Here is a 19,805-nt window from a genome sequence, read left to right on the forward strand (position 1 = left end):
TAGTTGTGTCCATGATTGATAATTGTTTAAAATTTAAAGATAACCAGCAAAAGGGTCTAGGGTATGAAAGTGTTCCTCCTCCTATCAATCATACTTACACTTTCAACCCTTTGACCAAAGAAGAAATGGACAGAAAGGTACATCTCATATAAGGAAAACCAGGTGGATTTGTGTTAGGAGGTATTCAGGTTGAAAATACTAATGTTTCTACTTCCTGTGTAGATCAACCACTAAGTCATTGCAAGCATGCAGCTGAAGAGAGTGTGTCTGATAATAAAATTGTGTCAAAGTCTGATGACTTAAAAATTTTCGATATATTTGATTATATATTTGATAATTATTCCATGGTTGTGCCAAAAAGTGTTGAGTTGAACGATTATAATGCTTCTACTTCATGTGCAGGTAAAGTAGCAGAAGATGAGAACAAGGAGAAAACTATTGAACAATCCAATGACTCCTTGAACTCTAAATCTGTTGCTTCTAACTCAGTTGCTTCTGATCAGCCTGCTCTTGAGAAATACAAGCCATCAAAACAAGCAAAACCGACGACTTGCTGTAATTGTGCTTGTGGGAACAATAAGAAACGAGGCAAGGACACGCCACCAGCGGCAGGAAGAAACAACTTCAAAATGAAGAAAAATACATGTTTTCACTAGTGGAACACCTGGACACATTGCCAGAAATTGTCCAAATCGCGCATACATTTCCTATTATGCACAAGGATGGCAGAACGCGCCAAGAGGGAGATACTCCAAAAGAATCCAACTCCCAAGAACAACAAGGGAATGTCGGTCAAGAAGTCTAATCCAAGAGATGCTCCAGTGAAACCAAGATCAGTTAGCTCAAAGTCATCTCGAAGATCGGCTTGATGTTCAAAATCAAGTGTCGAGGCACCCATCAGAGCGAGCAAGAAATGGGTTAAACCCAACTACAAATGGGTACCAAAGGTTCAATCTCCCAAATCTTCTAATGACTCTAATATTTCATCATTTTCTTGTAACACCCAAATTTTCAAAATAATTTTAGCATTTTATAAAACACATTTTCATTCATAATTGTTATAAAAACACCATTGTATCACATAGTCAAAACATAACATCACATCCCAAGATCAAAATATAAAACTCCTCGTGTGTGTACTGATCAAGTTGGCGCCTTCCCGTGATCCTCACTGGTACCTGAAACACATAACACAACACTGTAAGCATAAATGCTTAGCGAGTTTCCCTAAAATACCACACACAACACATATTAGCCAATCGAGGCTAAAACTCTGTTTGACCCTCTGGTCAATGTGTCTCAGTGGGACCCTCCAGCCCCATAACTCTGTAGGCCCTCTGGCCCCAACTCTGTGGACATTCCGATCCTAACTCTATAAACTCTATAACATACATCGCATAAAGCACACAGAAATCACATCATGCAAAAACATACAATACTCTGTCTCATAACTCTAATTACCACTATAAGTAAAGTATAGTGAGAAGACTCATCTCGGGTAACTCGGTGAAATCTCGAACTCTGTAAAATCCGATCTAGCCTCCACCTAATCATATGAAATAGACACTCTAAATCAATACATCACTCAAGGCTAGACTTATTCCTCCTCTTAATACTCTCAGAAGGGTAAAAGACCATTTTACCCATCTTATGGCTCAAAGACCCTAAAGTTGACCAAACCCTAAAAGTCAACAAAAGTTAACTACTCGGGTTACGCTGCGCGTACCACACATGTACGCTGGGCATACTGGTGTCTTCACAGAAAGTGGGGTGCGCGACCCCTTACGTCGCGCGTACTGGGATTACGCCCAACGTAACTTCCAGTTTCATACTCTAAGCATTTTGGGGTCTTAATCCGTTAAGACCCATGTCCAACTTCTAGATCTGACCATTTATAACCCTCTTAATCCATAAAGTCGGCGACTTTAAGTCTTTGCATGGCTGTACAAGTCACTAACAGCCATAATACTCCACTTCCTCACACTAGAAAGCTCAATACTCATGCATAACCTCATATCCATGACCAAGATGCAAACTTTATGGATTTATAGCACAAATAACACTGAAATGGGACAGATCTAGGTCCATGGAGCACATTACACTCATAAAGTCTCCACCTTTGGGACTTTTAACCCTAAAATCGTCCATGCAAGCATTTAACCAAAAAGAAGAGGAAAGTTTTGAACTTTATACCTCCAAATGCAGCTCTTTCCTCTGTAGATCTTAGATCCAAACTTGCACTTCAAGCTCTAGCCTCCACAAGCTCCTCTCCTTCTTCTTCACATACACACAAAGGCACTTTTAGCTCCAAAACACTCACTCTCAAGCTAAGGATGATTAGGAGGATTTCTTAGGGTTTTACTCACTGATATGGAGGCTGAGAAATGAGCCTTAACATCCATTATATAGTGCATAAGTCAAATATTAGGGTTTGCATCTGGACCCATTACGCCCAGCGTACCCAGGCGAGTCCGCGTCCAAATTAAGCGCATGAGTACGCACAACGTACTCCCCAGTACGCCTAGCGTACTCATTTGCTACAAGCATTCTCACAAGGACAACTTTTGACAACTTGACAAATTGGAAGGATATAATAGCTTTACCTGGATTTCGGGATGTTACAATTCTCCCCCACTAGAACCAGACTTCGCCCTCGAAGTTTCATGCCGAAAAAAACTCCAGATGCTGCTCCCACATCTCTGACTCCGGCTCCCAAGTCAGCTCGGACCCCTTCCGATGCTGCCACTGGACCTGAACTAGTGACACCTCCTTGTTCCTTAGAATCTTGACCTTCCAGTCCAAGATCGCGATCGGCCTCTCAACATAATTAAGACCCGCATCCACCTAGATATCCTCCAATGGTACCACTGCCGACTCGTCGCCTATGAACTTCCTCAGTTGAGACACGTGGAAGGTATCATGAATTTGGCTCAACTCCGCAGGTAGCTCCAATCGATATGCTACCCTGCCCACCCTCGCAATAACCCTGAACGGTCCAATGTACCGGGGCCCCAACTTGCCCTTTTTCCAGAATCGGATCACTCCTTTCCAAGGAGACACTTTCAGGAGTACAAAATCTCCAACCTGGAACTCGAGCTCGGATCGACGCCTATCCGCGTAACTCTTCTGGCGACTCTAGGCCGTCAGCAATCTCTGTCTAACCTGATGTATCTGCTCGGTAGTCTGAAGCACTATCTCAGTGCTGCCCATCACTCGCTGTCGTACCTCTCCCCAACAAATGGGAGTCCGACACCTCCTCCCATACAATAACTCAAAGGGAGGCATACCAATGCTCGAATGGTGGCTGTTGTTATAAGAAAACTCAGCCAAAGGCAGATACATATCCCAACTCCCTCCGAAGTCCAACACACATGCTCGAAGCATGTCCTCGAGCGTCTGAATCGTCCGCTCACTCTGACCGTCCGTCTGCTGGTGGTAAGCAGTACTGAAATGCAGCCTAGTACCCAACTCATCATGGAATTTCTTCCAGAACCTAGAAGTGAAACGCACATCTCGATCCGACACAATCGAGATCGGCACACCATGTCGCGATACCACCTCTCTCACATACACTTCTGCCAGCCTCTCTACGGAAGAGCTCTCACTGATAGCCAGAAAATGAGCGCTCTTCGTCAGCCGGTCGACTATCACCCAAATTGCATTGACGCCTCTCGCAGTCCTCGGCAATTTGGTGATAAAATCCATGGAAATTTGTTCCCACTTCCACTGGGGAACCTCAAGCGGCTGCAACTTGCCATGCGAACACTGGTGCTCAGCCTTAACCATGCGACAGGTCAAGCACCTCTCTACAAACCAAGCCACATCCCTCTTCATACAGGGCCACCAATAAATTCTTTTCAGGTCCAAATACATCTTAGTGGCCCTGGGATGGATCGAAAACCTCGACCTGTGCGCCTCCTCCATCAAAATAGCACGTGCCCCACCCTCAACTCGCATCCAAATCCGGCCCTAGAAGGTCATAAGCCCCCGACTATCGGCAATGAACTCTGATATCTGCCCAATCACCCGCTCTCGTTGGTGGTTCTCTGGTCTCATGGCCTCCACCTGGGCCTCTCAAATGGTGTCCAACACCAGAGTCATCACTGTCAACCTCATACAAACATCTCGCAAAGGGGCACTCTCTGCCCTACGACTCAAAGCATCGGCTACCAAATTAGCTTTGCCCAGGTGGCACAGGATCTCACACTCATAATCCTTTACCACGTCCAACCATCTCCTCTGACGCATGTTCAGGTTGGGCTGATCCATCATATACTTCAGGCTCTTGTGGTCCGTGTATATGGTACACCGAACCCCATACAAATAGTGACGCCGGATCTTGAGGGCAAACACTACAGCCTCCAACTCCAAATCCTGCGTAGGACACCTCGTCTCATGAGGCTTCAACTACCTCGATGCGTATGCTATCACATGCCCTCTCTGCATCAGCACCGCACCCAGACCTGATATCGACGCGTCATAATATACCACAAAGTCCTCCATTCCCTCTGGAAGGGCCAACACTGGGGCTTCGCACAATCTCTGGAAAAGTGTCTCTAATGAGGCCTACTGCTCCGGGCCCCAACTGAAAGCCACGCCCTTCCAGGTCAGCCTGGTGAGAGGAACCGCAATCCTAGAGAAATCCTAAATGAATCTTCGATAATATCCGGCCAACCCCAGGAACTCCTGATCTCCCAAGGGGATCTTGGTACCTCCCAGCTCATCACCGCCTCAATCTTGGCCGGATCGACCAATATTCCATTTTGGTTGACAAGGTGCCCTAGAAACTGGACCTCCCGTAACCAGAAATCACACTTGGAGAATTTGGCGTACAGCCTCTCCGATCTCATAACTCCGAGGATCTCCCTCAAATTCTCCTCATGCTGCTCTCTGGACCTCGAATACACCAATATATCATCAATAAACACGATCACTGAACAATCCAACATCAACCTGCACACCCTGTTCATGAGATCCATGAATGCCACCGGTGCATTGGTGAGCCCGAAAGGCATCACCACGAACTCGTAATGCCCATAACGAGTCTTGAACGTTGTCTTCTAGATATCCTCATCACGCACCCTCATCTGATGATATCCAGACCTCAAATCAATCTCGGAGAACCAAGACGCTCCCTGCAACTGATCGAATAAATCGTCGATCCTTGGTAAGGGGTAACAGTTCTTGACCGTCAGCTTGTTCAACTCCCGGTAATCAATGCACGTCCGGTGTGAACCATCCTTCTTCTTGACAAAAAGGATCAACGCTCCCCACGGGGAGCTACTCGGCCGTATAAACCCCTTCCCAAGCAGCTCCTGAATCCGCGAGGACAACTCCTGCATCTCTGGAGGTGCAAGGCGATAGGGCGCCTTGGCGATAGGCGCTGCTCCCGGAACCAAATCAATGCGGAACTCTACCTGCCTCTCGGGAGGCACACCCGGCAACTCCTCGGGGAAAACATCTGGGAACTCACGCACTATCGGGACCTCATCGACCGACCTCGGTCTCCCTGCACATATCCTCGTATCCATCACATAAGCCACATACCCACTACAGCCCTGCTGTAGACTCTGCCTTGCTCTCGTGGCTGAAAAAATGCCGACCTAGAATGGGTACCCTCGCCATAAACCATAAGAACTCCCCCACTAGGGTCTCGTATGGTCACCAGCTATCGCTCGCCGTCGATAGCCTCTCCAAATTTGCTCAACCAGTCCATCACCACGATGACACAGACATCTCCCATAGCAATCGGGAGCAAATCAATCGGAAACTCAACGCCTAATATCTTGAGTACACATCCTCGAATCACATCAGTGTCATACACTGCTCTATCGTCAGCTATGGAAACTCGCAAAGGTCGACTCAACGCCTCACGACAAATACTGATGTGCCGACTAAAGGCTAAAGACACAAAAGACCGACTCGCACCCGAGTCAAATAGCACCAAAGCAGGCACAGAACACACAAGAAATGTACCTACACATATCACAATATAAGCATAACACCACAAACTCAGAATAAACATATGAAAGAATACATACCAGCCACAACATCGGGTGTTGCACGGACCTCCTTCGCTATCAACTGGAAGGCTCTCCCGCGAGCCTTCGGCGCCTCGACCTTCGCCGGCCGACTCTCTGTAGCTCGAACAGCAGCGGGGACAGACCCCTGAGAAGCTCCCCGAGCTGACCCTCGCAACTATGGACACTCGGCCTTCCGGTGTCCAGTCTGGTTGCAGTGAAAACACACTGCAAACCCCTTGGAGCATTCCTTGACCATATGCCCCTCCTTGCCACACTTGTAGCAAGACCCTGCTCTGCACACCCCCTCATGACTCTTGTCGTACTTTCCACAAGTGCAGCCCTTCTGGTTCCCAGATCTCGAATCGGCGGGCTTAGCCCGCGTGGCGGCCGGCTGGGACTGCGTCGGTCGCCGATCCCTCCCTTGAGACTCTGCCTCCTCCCTGGCCTGAGTCTCTAGTTCAATCTCCCTCTTCCGGGCAATTTCCTGAAGCTCAGAAAATGTCTGGTATGTCGAGTTTGCCACGAACTCGCGGATGTCTCTCCTCAAAATGCTCAAATACCGGCTCATACGTGCCTGCTCAGAACACACGTGCTAAGGGCAGAACATCGCCCTCTCATGAAACATCCTGGTGATCACAGTAACAGACTCTGTACCCTGCTTGAGGGTCAAGAACTCCTGGGCCAAACGCTCCCTTTCCACCAGGGGAACATACTCATCATGAAACATAGCGGTGAACCTCTCCCAGGTCACCACAGCAAGCTCTGCAGAAGAATAGTGCGCTGTCACAAACTTGCACAAGTCCTTCGTCCCCAAGCGAAGCTGGTTCAACGCGAACCGAACCCTCAAATGCTCCGGACATGAACATGTGTAGAAGCACCCCTCAATGTCAGAGATCCACCTCATCGCAGCTATCGGATCCTGAGTCCCATCAAACTTTGGTGGCTTCGTGTTGCTGAACTCCCAGTACAGCAACGCGTCACCCCCCTGTGGCCTGGCAGCAGCAACGGCCGCAGTGGCTGCAGCAACAACAGCATCAGTAAGAGCAACATAACGCTCATCAAAATTCTCGATCAGGGTGGTCTTGATAGACCCGAACATCTCTGGAATCTCAGCGCGGATGGCAGCAGCCACCTTATCATGAATCATCTGGCGGAGCTCCTCATCGCTCACACCCCCCTCACTAGTCCCTGGCCTGTGGTGTGTCCCCACCATGATGTCTCTCTGAAGTACAACACAAGATATCAAAGACACTCTCGAGTGTACACACACTCGATATCCCAATCCTACTTGATCCCTGGTACCCTAAGGATTCTTACTTGGGTTGTGCACTGATCCGGTGCCTTCGGTAGTACGGGCCCAATACTATCGCCAACACCGCATCAATATTCACCCCAAGTCCTCCTCCTAGAGAAATCCTAAATGAATCTTCGATAATATCCGGCCAACCCCAGGAACTCCTGATCTCCCAAGGGGATCTTGGTACCTCCCAGCTCATCACCGCCTCAATCTTGGCCGGATCGACCAATATTCCATTTTGGTTGACAAGGTGCCCTAGAAACTGGACCTCCCGTAACCAGAAATCACACTTGGAGAATTTGGCGTACAGCCTCTCCGATCTCATAACTCCGAGGATCTCCCTCAAATGCTCCTCATGCTGCTCTCTGGACCTCGAATACACCAATATATCATCAATAAACACGATCACTGAACAATCCAACATCAACCTGCACACCCTGTTCATGAGATCCATGAATGCCACCGGTGCATTGGTGAGCCCGAAAGGCATCACCACGAACTCGTAATGCCCATAACGAGTCTTGAACGTTGTCTTCTAGATATCCTCATCACGCACCCTCATCTGATGATATCCAGACCTCAAATCAATCTCGGAGAACCAAGACGCTCCCTGCAACTGATCGAATAAATCGTCGATCCTTGGTAAGGGGTAACAGTTCTTGACCGTCAGCTTGTTCAACTCCCGGTAATCAATGCACGTCCGGTGTGAACCATCCTTCTTCTTGACAAAAAGGATCAACGCTCCCCACGGCGAGCTACTCGGCCGTATAAACCCCTTCCCAAGCAGCTCCTGAATCCGCGAGGACAACTCCTGCATCTCTGGAGGTGCAAGGCGATAGGGCGCCTTGGCGATAGGCGCTGCTCCCAGAACCAAATCAATACGGAACTCCACCTGCCTCTCGGGAGGCACACCTGGCAACTCCTAGGGGACAACATCTGGGAACTCACGCACTATCGGGACCTCATCGACCGACCTCGGTCTCCCTGCACATATCCTCGTATCCATCACATAAGCCACATACCCACTACAGCCCTGCTGTAGACTCTGCCTCGCTCTCGTGGCTGAAAAAATTCCGACCCAGAATGGGTACCCTCGCCATAAACCATAAGAACTCCCCCACTAGGGTCTCGTATGGTCACCAGCTGTCGCTCGCAGTCGATAGCCTCTCCAAATTTGCTCAACCAGTCCATCACCACGATGACACAGACATCTCCCACAGCAATCGGGACCAAATCAATCGGAAACTCAACGCCTAATATCTTGAGTACACATCCTCGAATCACATCAGTGTCATACACTGCTCTATCGTCAGCTATGGAAACTCGCAAAGGTCGACTCAACGCCTCACGACAAATACTGATGTGCTGACTAAAGGCTAACGACACAAAAGACCGACTCGCACCCGAGTCAAATAGCACCAAAGCAGGCACAGAACACACAAGAAATGTACCTACACATATCACAATATAAGCATAACACCACAAACTCAGAATAAACATATGAAAGAATACATACCAGCCACAACATCGGGTGTTGCACGGACCTCCTCCGCTATCAACTGGAAGGCTCTCCCGCGAGCCTTCGGCGCCTCGACCTTCGCCGGCCGACTCTCTATAGCTCGAACAGCAGCGGGGACAGACCCCTGAGAAGCTCCCTGAGCTGACCCTCGCAACTGTGGACACTCGGCCTTCCGGTGTCCAGTCTGGTTGCGGTGAAAACACACTGCAAACCCCTTGGAGCATTCCTTGACCATATGCCCCTCCTTGCCACACTTGTAGCAAGACCCTGCTCTGCACACCCCCTCATGACTCTTGCCGTACTAGCCACAAGTGCGGCCCTTCTGGTTCCCAGATCTCGAATCGGCAGGCTTAGCCCGCGTGGCGGCCGGCTGGGACTGCGTCGGTCGCCGATCCCTCCCTTGAGACTCCGCCTCCTCCCTGGCCTGAGTCTCTAGTTCAATCTCCCTCTTCCGGGCAATTTCCTGAAGCTCGGAAAATGTCTGGTATGTCGAGTTTGCCACGAACTCGCGGATGTCTCTCCTCAAAATGCTCAAATACCGGCTCATACGTGCCTGCTCAGAACACACGTGCTAAGGGCAGAACATCGCCCTCTCATGAAACATCCTGGTGATCATAGTAACAGACTCTGTACCCTGCTTGAGGGTCAAGAACTCCTGGGCCAAACGCTCCCTTTCCACCGGGGGAACGTACTCATCATGAAACATAGCGGTGAACCTCTCCCAGGTCACCGCAGCAAGCTCTGCAGAAGAATAGTGCGCTGTCACAAACTTGCACCAGTCCTTCGTCCCCAAGCGAAGCTGGTTCAACGCGAACCGAACCCTCAAATGCTCCGGACATGAACATGTGTAGAAGCACCCCTCAATGTCAGAGATCCACCTCATCGCAGCTATCGGATCCTGAGTCCCATCAAACTTTGGTGGCTTCGTGTTGCTGAACTCCCGGTACAGCAACGCGTCACCCCCCTGTGGCCTGGCAGCAGCAATGGCCGCAGTGGCTGCAGCAACAACAGCATCAGTAAGAGCAACATAACGCTCATCAAAATTCTCGATCAGGGTGGTCTTGATAGACCCGAACATCTCTGGAATCTCAGCGCGGATGGCAGCAGCCACCTTATCATGAATCATCTGGCGGAGCTCCTCATCGCTCACACCCCCCCACTAGTCCCTGGCCTGTGGTGTGTCCCCACCATGATGTCTGTCTGAAGTACAACACAAGATATCAGAGACTCTCTCGAGTGTACACACACTCGATATCCCAATCCTACTTGATCCCTGGTACCCTAAGGATTCTTACTTGGGTTGTGCACTGATCCGGTGCCTTCGGTAGTACGGGCCCAATACTATCGCCCACACCGCATCAATATTCACCCCAAGTCCTCCTCCTAGGATCCCAAATCCCAAGCACTCTACTCTCTCTCTCTCTTTATGCATAGTCTACTCTCAAGCAGATCTCTCATAAGCTCCTCGCTGCTATATGTTCACTCTCAAGATCTCCTAGCAGCAAAATCCCTAGACTAAGGCATCACAAATCAGGCCACTATAGTCCAAATAAGAATACCTAGCCTACTCTAGCATGCATATCATATCATAACATATCTCATAACTCATAACGTAAGGGTATTTTGGGAAATCACCGTTCGGACGTTGGCTGATCATACACACTGCTCTGCTCTGCTCTTTCAAAAAAAATTTACTCTTGAGAAAATTTTGTAAATTTTATTTTGAAAACCTCCCAAATCCACAGTATGACTTCAGATACGCCCGAAGGTGTACCCGAATCCCTCAAACCAGTTTCTAATACCAACTTGTAACACCCAAATTTTCAAAATAATTTTCGCATTCTATAAAACATATTTTCATTCATAATTGTTATAAAAACACCATTGTATCACATTGTCAAAACATAACATCACATCCCAAGATCAAAATATAAAACTCCCCGTGTGTGTACTGATCAAGCTGGCGCCTTCACGTGATCCTCACTAGTACCTGAAACACATAACACAACACTGTAAGCATAAATGCTTAGTGAGTTTCCTCAAAATACCACACACAACACATATTAGCCACTTGAGGCTATAACTCTGTTTGACCCTCTGGTCAATGTGTCTCAGTGGGACCCTCCAGTCCCATAACTCTGTGGGCCCTCTGGCCCCAACTCTGTTGACCTTCCAATCCTAACTCTATAAACTCTGTAACATACATAGCATAAAGCACATAGAAATCACATCATGCAAAAACATACAATACTCTGTCTCATAACTCTAATTACCACTCTAGGTAAAGTATAGTGAGAAGACTCACCTCGGGTAACTCGGTGAAATCTCGAACTCTGTAAAATCTGATCTAGCCTACGCCTAATCATCTGAAATAGACACTCTAAATCAATACATCACTCAAGGCTAGACTTATTCCTCCTCTTAATACTCTCAAAAGGGTAAAAGACTGATGTGCACGGAAGTACCCACTAATTTTAATATTTATAACCTAACAAACTTAAACTAACTATGCACTTATAGGCAGTGTACCTAGTCAGATTACAATATAGCTTAGGTAAGTCGGGTATCGATCACAGGGAACAGTGTTACTAATTAATCTACTTGCTATCAAATTAACCTAATTATTAACAAGTTTAGAAAGGGTTTTATCTGATTTTACAAGATCAGACGAACTTAACTCAAATTCAATCAAAAAGTAAAAACACTCTTGTCTAGTTCGAATCCACTTCGTCCTTATGGCTAGCTAATAATTATGGATTATCAAGTTGGTTTTAATTATATTAATAATTTAAGTCTAACTTTACCAATAATTAATTAATTCATGTAAAACTATGTATGGTCACACACAATTAAACACAGAACCAATTATGAATATGAATATATGCTATGTAAGATTTATTATGTAAATGCAATTATAGTCATAATCTACGTTCTCTAGCACAGCTAAGTTTATTTACTTTAATTACTCACTAAGATTGGTCAATCCTAGCTCTAACAATTTAATGTTCACTAAATCATTAGGTAAACAAGTTTATGCAGTTAATGGTCACTAAGCTACACAGAACATGAAATTAAGCAACTAAAGAAACAAACACAAGCATGCTAGGTAACTATAAATCAAACACAAGAAATTTACCAACTAAATATATCCATATAAAATTAAGCTATTCATAAGTTGGAAGCTTCATCTAACTAAACAAGAGTAGCTAGATTGAGCTGCTCATAATAGCAACTAACACACTAACACAAATCAAAATATAATGAAACATGTTCTGAGGTAACAAATAAGTAAACTAAATTATGGACCTTCACTCTTTTGGTGTTGAAACCTTTTTTCCAGGACCTTTCTTCTGCTAAAAATCGCCTTCTGGAACCTCTTTCTCTAGCCAAAAGTCTCCCCTGTCGTAGAGTTTAATAGCGTATATATATTCTGAAAAATCCCGTGTCACGTCGTGGTTATCTTTGCCACGTCGTGGTTATCAACAGATTCCGTAGCGGGCAAGGACTCCTTCTTTGCGTAATCATGTCTTCTAGAATACTCATACCACGTTGTGGTTATCTACGCCACGTCGTGGTTTTAGTAAATTGTGTCGCTTCCTTTGTTTTTTACACTCCAAGTCCCCAATGTTCCATAAATTGTCAAATCTGGTCCCTTTCTTCGAAAATACTCCTAGTTGGCTGCAAGTAACAATTTAAAGTCATAAGTACCATTATTCTAAACAAATTACCAACTTATATATAAAAATGTACTTAAATATTGCCTAAAAATAGGTATAAATATGGCAATATCAAAATACCCCACACTTGGACTTTGCTTGCCCTCAAGCAAATTTAAACTTAACCCTTTATTACTAACATCACATAGAACAATCTGATTCCAGCTCAGCCATTATGACAAGACCTCAACGCATGCATTTGTTTCTAAAATTTTCCTAAAGTACCCCCCCCATACTTTAAATACTCACAATCTTCATAAACACTCGCCCACTTCTTTCGCACAATGCTCATTTTATGCAACCCTCCGAATCCATCAGCAGAAATCTTACTTAACCTCAAAGTATTTTTGTAAAGCTACCCAAGCATACATAAACTAAAGAGTTACAACTTTAAGATACCAATAGTTGGAGCTCTTGAATTCTTCACTTCTTTGATAGTTTAATCTTGATTTTTTTAATTCACTTCTTTCATGATTTTTGGCATCTTCAACTTTTGATTCCTTAGAACTTTGATCTTTGATCTTCATACTTTAATAGCTCCAAAATTCTTCAAGAATTCTTACTTTTCAGTAATTTCTTTCTCTATTTTTTTTACATGTATAACTCACTTTTTTTCACTCAAAACCTACATGCTTAAGCATGGGCGCTTAACTTCAACCTTTATTGGTTAATACATAGCTTTCCTGGATACATTTCAGGTTTAGGCTGCTAAACATATTGCATCCCTCAAACCAAGCGGGGTTATGTTTTTGTTCCATGATTTCACTAAAATAAGGGAGGCCACAAATGCACTATAACGTGTATTGGCTCAACTAAACATTTGAACTTTTATCGGATCATCCCATATGACACTAACAACTACAGTTCAAATTATTATTACTAGATCTAATTAGAAATTTCAATTTTCAAATTTTACCATCAAATTTTATCATTATCTAGCAATTTACTTTATACCCCCTACCCCACACTTATTTCATACAATGCCTCATTGTATGCCTAAAATAAATCAAAATTAAGAAAAAGGGAGAAAAAGGAACAGACTCCCCTGGGATAGTGGTGTGAACATCTCCAAAAGCATGGAAAACGTGCATCTTGAACATGGACCTCTCCAAAATATGAAGTTGGTGTAGAATTTATTCATCCTCGCAGCTTGACCAGTGTCTTAATGGGTTAAGACTCTTCTATGTAAATATACTTTCCTACTGTAACCTCTCTCCCTCCAACGTACCCCACACTTATCTTTAATTGTGAGTTTTGACTCATGACTTTAACCAAACCTTGACTTTACTAGACAAACACGACTCTTGACTCATCCTTATGTGCTTCTAAAAATTCCCATGCTAATCTGAAAAAAAAAAACGGAAAAACCCAAAAGAAATAAAAGAGTAACATAATAGTTTAACAAAGTCTTACAGCACAAACCAAATTCAAACATAAAAGAACCCTACTTAAAATAAACAAAAGAAACTAAATAGAAAAAAAAATCATTCATCATCATCTCGTCCCTGCATTCCACTCGGTCCTTCCCCATCATTCCACGGATTCCAAAGCTCCTCCCATGTTGGAAAATAAGGATAATGAGGTGGCATAGATGGTGGACGGATCATGCCCAAATGTGAATAAATACCCTCGGTAAGCTGAGTATGATAGATAGCATGCCCCCGGAGGTTATCCAAATAAGTTCCCACCCGACTCTGAAAAGGGTCGGTGGGTACTCCTTGTACATGTTGTGGAGTAGCACGCTCTCTATCCATCTCTCCTCGAGCTCGAACATGTCTACGCCAAGGTCTGGCTTGTGGTTGTTGCTCTGTTTGCGCGTTATCATGTGCCTCGTCTACTGGTGGTATAACAAACCTGCCCCCAACATTAACCACAACCCGCATAAGCCCCATAACTTGACGCGACAATTCAATGTCGGGAAAACGTGTCAAATTCCGCACAAATTCCGGAGACAAAATACCATAGGAACGAGCAAGACGGGTGACCAAATGCCCTCCCGTTATTGGACTCCCCTGCCGAGAACTAACAGTTTTCCTACTCATGAATCGTGCAAGCATGTACGGCAAGTCACAACAAACACCCGGAGTAACAATACTCCATAAAAAGAACATATTCTGAATTGAAACCTTGTCACCCATGATGCTTGTGATTAATGGAAAATGTGATAAGGTGATGCAGGAAACGGTATATGGGGCTCCAAATTTGCGACTCACTAGAATCACGAGCATTATACTCGTGATTGGAAATAGTTCTCCAGAACTGAACATCCAACAGGCCGGGAGTAAAATCCCGAACACAACCAAGTAAGAAGGCTACCAAAAACAGAGATTGGGTCTCTATTTCAGAATAAAGTCACATTCGCCAAGCAAACTCTCGAAGGCCGCACTCCCGATGAACTCCGCCTAAACGGAAAACTAGTGCCCTATTGTAATCAAAATCTACAGTCCTCTCTTCAAAACCAACCGTCGCAAAGAGCTCTACGGACAATTCCCCGTAAACGGGTTCTTGGATGGCAAAAAGATTCCTCCATCTGTTACAAGTAAAAGAAAAATCTAGTCCCTGATATACTTTTGTCCAAAAGCGTTCCAACTCAAAAGCAGACCCACTTCACGCAACCATCTCCAATCTACTATGGGCGCGATTGCAAATTCTCTATTATATAACCACCCCAATCGGTTCTCATACGTAGTCAATAAATCCCGAGAAATGTTTTGTGGAAATCGATATAGAGGATGAAGGCTTGCCAAATCAATTTGAACACCTTCCTGTGGAATATTGCGTCTTGGAAAAAAAAAAAAAAAAAAAAAAAAGAAACAAAACACCCAAAGTATAAAAAAATAAATAAATAAAACATTTTCTGATGAACCAGGAACCACGTCGTGGCCGTTAACGCCACGTCGTGGTTCGTAATCGGGACGTGTACACTGTTTAGGTTCACATACTCGATTTTGACCACAATTAACAGTTGGGGTTTGTTCCTAATGATAATCTAAGGTATGTAAACTAAAAAACCTCAACCGATTTCATCCAAATGAGGAATTTACACAAAACCCAAACTAAAAATGTGTAAATTGCAAGTACCAACTACAATTAATGGGTGAAACACATATCGTATAGATTTAAAAAAAAACAAGGAATGCAAGAGATTTTGGAAAGAAAAGTGAAGAAATTGGGTGTGGGGCACTTGGTCTCTGTTTGTGAGGCAGCAACAAATGAGGAACAATTTAATGGTCAAAGGGATAAAGTACTAGTCCCCCCCCCCCACCCCCAAAGATTTTTTAAAAAAGGACATGACGTGGTCGGAAATACCACGACGTGGTATATAAAAAAATACTAATTCGTTAAACAGTTCAAACTATCCCCGTAATTGCTCTGTAACCACAACGTGGTATTGACAAACCACGACGTGGTTTATGTCTGAACACAAAAATGAGTAAAATAATGAATTTTAACTAACTACTTTGTATTCCATTTATTAATTAAAGCACCCCACATCTAATTCTTACCAAGTACCAGTTATTAGACGATGAGTTGATATCTTTCCTAATTAAAACTCAAAAATTAAAAGAAAAGAAAATGCAAACCAAGCTCGGGTTGCCTCCCAAGAAGCGCTTCTTTTTCTTGGAGTCTTGAGCTGGACTCCGTGTCTCCTACGTTGAATCTTCTGAAGAGTCCATCACCAGCTCGACCTTTTGTTCCTTGAAACGCCTCTTGTAATCTTGCACGCGTCTTTTTATATGCCATTTTCGAATTCTCCTTCTTTGTCTTGACTTCATCTACATCGAACTTGCGTTTAATCCCTTGAGTCTTTAATTTTTCTTCACTCTTTACCTCCATACTACTTGTCTCTTCTTTCACCATTTGCCTTGTCACCTTTGAAGTAACCTCTTCTTCATCACTTGTCATCTCATCATCTTCCTTGCTCACCCAAGAAGGTGGACTCTAGTAAGCAATGACTTCAATTAAATAGGGTACAGATGCTCTTGGTTTTGTTCTTTTGACTTGATGAACTGTCTTGATCTCTTCTTCCATAAGCTTTTCTAGTTCTTCTAATTCATTCTCTTCATAAATTACGAACACCTCCTCTTGAACATGATTCCTTTGAAAGCCATCTTCTATCCCAAAAATTTCCTTTTCATCACCCACCCTCAAGGTGAGCTTGGACTCACGAATATCAACAAGCTCCAACAGTGTTAAGTAGCGGACGACCAAGGATAATTGGCACATCGGGATCTTCTTTCATATCCAACACTACAAATTCTATTGGAAAAACAAATTTTCCAATTTTTACTAAAATATCCTCCACAATGCCCTGGGGTTGTGTCACTGAACAGTTCGCCATGTTAATAGTCATTCTTTTAGCTTTCATCTTCTGAATTTCCAACTTCTGATAAAATAAATAAGGCATCAAATTAATGCTAGCCCCAGAATCGGCTAAAGCATCAACCTTCATTTTGTTACCAAATTCACACGGAAGAGTGAGGCGTCCAGGATCCCCCATCTTCTTAGCTATCTCTCCCAACATATCTTTTGAGCTTTGCTCACTTAGAATCACCTTAGAATGCTTCTTTAATTGCTTACGGGTGTCTATCAAGGCTTGCAGTAATCTTTGATACTCGGGAATTTTGGATAAGGACTCGATAAAGGGAGTATTAATCAGGATTCCCTTCACGTGCTTAACAAAATCTAGATTCTCTCTTTCCAGTGGACTAAAGGCAGCTCTGGATGGAAACAGCAAAGGCGGCTGATAAACCGGAACGGGCTCAGGCAGTGTTTGTTTAGACAAGGGCCACGTCGTGGCCAGACAAGTGTCACGCGTGGCGCCGGTGTTTCAACAACCCCTTCACTTTCGAACTTTGGCTTCCTTGGTTTTGGATCGGGCTGCTTTGGTTCTTCTTCTAGTGCCTCTAGGAACTCAGAGATGGACTCTTCTTCAATATCTATAGCCATTACATGAGATTGGGTCTTCGTTTCCGGATTCTTCGGAGACAGCTTCTCACTAATCAGAGTGGTTATTTGACCAAGTTACATTTCAAGATTATCGATGGAGGCTTGTTGATTTTTTATCAAAGCTTGCTGTTCTACCATCAATGCATGATGATTCTTTACCAAAGTTCTTTGTTCATTAATAGCAGAATCAGTAGCCTCGTGTCTCTTTTCGGAAGCTTCCATAAATTTAATTAACATGGTCTCTAGATCGGCTTTCTTCTCGATTGGTGGTTGTTCTTTTTGGTAGAAGCCTCTGCCAGTTTGTCTATATTTCTCTTCCTTTTTCTTCTTATATTCATCATAGGGCAGCCACTCTTTCTTTGGTTTCCTCCAATCTTCATCATACTTGTCCCCACTCGAATAGCAGACTTGAGCTTTCTTGTTTCCATATTCGTCCAAGTTGCAATCTTTTGTCAAATGTGGACCATTATATCTCTCGCAACCAACTCTAATTGCATGAATAAATTGGTCCATTTGTGTTAATCTTCTCTCCATAGTGTTAAGCATTGCCATCACCGCAGCTATCTCTTCGGGTTGTGCACCCCCAACTCCTTTAATGCCTTCATTCCTTGGATTATGATATTCCCAAGAGTGTTTTGCGAATTCTTCAATTAATTCCTTGACTTCGCCCGGATTTTCCTTTGTAAGTGGTCCTTGAGAATCAAGGAGTTATCTTGTCATCATGTTTACCCCATCATAAAATATTGACACCTCCTGTTGAATGTTAAGGTCATGTTGAGGACAATTTCTTAACAACCCTTTGTAACGGTCCCAAGCTTCATAAAGTGACTCTCCCGGGTTTTGCTCAAAATTGGATATTGCCTTTTGAGTTTAGCAATCTTGGATGGTGGACAGAATTGATCTAGAAACTGCTCACGCATTTGAGCCCAAGTAGTTACGGTACCGGGTGAAAGTGCTTTCAACCAATCCTTTGCAGCTCCTTTAAAAGTAACGGGGATCATCCTTAGCAAAATGGTGTCTCTGTTAATATTTGGGACATTAAAGTAATCAGCAATGTCATTCACTTCATCTAAGTGTTTGAATGCATCCTCGTGATCCTTTCCATAGAATGGGATATCCTTTAGTGCGGAAAGGATATGTCCCTTTAGCTTGAATGTGGCAGTGGCAGGGATTGCAGGTTGTACTAAGCCTGGACCAACATCATCTCGAATTCTCTTTCTATAAGCTCCCATGGACATTTCTTCAATATTTTCCATCTCGTGCCTTGGCTCGTTCTCGGGTTCGCTCGTATGTTCTTCGAATTCGGGCTCGGTATCGTACTCGGATTCGGTTTGGACGGGTATTTGATCCAAGTGTTCAAGCTTGCTTTTGTTCTTCGAGGATGAACTTGACTCCCCAGTCTTCTTCGCTGATTTCTTTGAAAACACTGATTTGAATTCTTGTAAGGGCGTCTTCTTCTTGTGAATTGCAGACTCGGGATCTTCAAGTGGTGGCACAAAAGGTGTGTTTGAGCCTCTGGTCGTGAACTCCTGCAACAAACTAAATAAAAAAACGTAAAACTGAACTAAAATAGAAAAATAAACTAAAATTCTCAGAAACCACGTCGTGGCACTTATCTGGCCACGTCGTGGACTCTATGACTAAAAAAAATTAAACCTTGCTGGAAAATTAACTTTTTGCGGGTTTTACCCCACAAAGGATCGATTAACCTAAAGCAAATAAATAAATAATAAACTAAGCCGTTCCCCGGTAACAGCACCAAAAATTTGATGTGCACGGAAGTACCCACTAATTTTAATATTTATAACCTAACAAACTTAAACTAACTATGCACTTATAGGCAGTGTACCTAGTCAGATTACAATATAGCTTAGGTAAGTCGGGTATCGATCACAAGGAACGGTGTTACTAATTAATCTACTTGCTATCAAATTAACCAAATTATTAAAAAGTTTAGAAAGGGTTTTATCTGATTTTACAAGATCAGACGAACTTAACTCAAATTCAATCAAGAAGTAAAAACACAATTGTCTAGTTCGAATCCACTTCGTCCTTATGGCTAGCTAATAATTATGGATTATCAGGTTGGTTTTAATTATATTAGTAATTTAAGTCTAACTTTACCAATAATTAATTAATTCATGTAAAACTATATATGGTCACACACAATTAAACACAGAACCAATTATGAATATGAATATGTTATGTAAGATTTATTATGTAAACGCAATTATAATCATAATCTACGTTCTCTAGCACAGCTAAGTTTATTTACTTTAATTACTAACTAAGATTGGTCA

The 19,805-nt window shown here is 43.8% G+C and overlaps 1 non-coding gene across 1 annotated transcript; it reads left to right on the top strand.

The window, feature by feature from the left end:
* Window positions 1–18,271: 18,271 nt before the first annotated feature.
* Window positions 18,272–18,377, top strand: LOC145065112 (small nucleolar RNA R71). Its single transcript, XR_013688263.1, has one exon. It is a non-coding gene; the product is annotated as a small nucleolar RNA R71 (small nucleolar RNA).
* The last annotated feature ends 1,428 nt before the right edge of the window (window positions 18,378–19,805 follow it).

This window comes from Lactuca serriola, chromosome 7, assembly GCF_051521515.1.
Source record: "Lactuca serriola cultivar US96UC23 chromosome 7, Lser_US96UC23_V15, whole genome shotgun sequence".
Lineage (NCBI taxonomy): Eukaryota > Viridiplantae > Streptophyta > Magnoliopsida > Asterales > Asteraceae > Lactuca > Lactuca serriola.